Raw genomic sequence first — 209 nt, 5'->3', positions numbered from 1 at the left:
CGGACGATTTTCATGCATGCGTACGTGTTCGCAGATATGTCCTCGAAGTGACAGGGCGTTCGGACGTTTGGGACATTTTCCTTTATGCAGTATCCTTTCTTTTGCTTTTTTTTTATAGCGATGGCCTAGCGTAGCGAAGCTTTCGCTTCAAAAAGGTAGGGTGGAAAAAACGGGAGAGGGAGCGGCTTCACGAGCCACGGCCTGTCTCG

Source organism: Amblyomma mixtum, chromosome 3 (assembly GCF_055824585.1).
Source record: "Amblyomma mixtum isolate Tamu chromosome 3, ASM5582458v1, whole genome shotgun sequence".
NCBI classification, from domain to species: Eukaryota; Metazoa; Arthropoda; class Arachnida; order Ixodida; family Ixodidae; genus Amblyomma; species Amblyomma mixtum.
Note: the sequence above shows the minus strand (reverse complement) of the source record.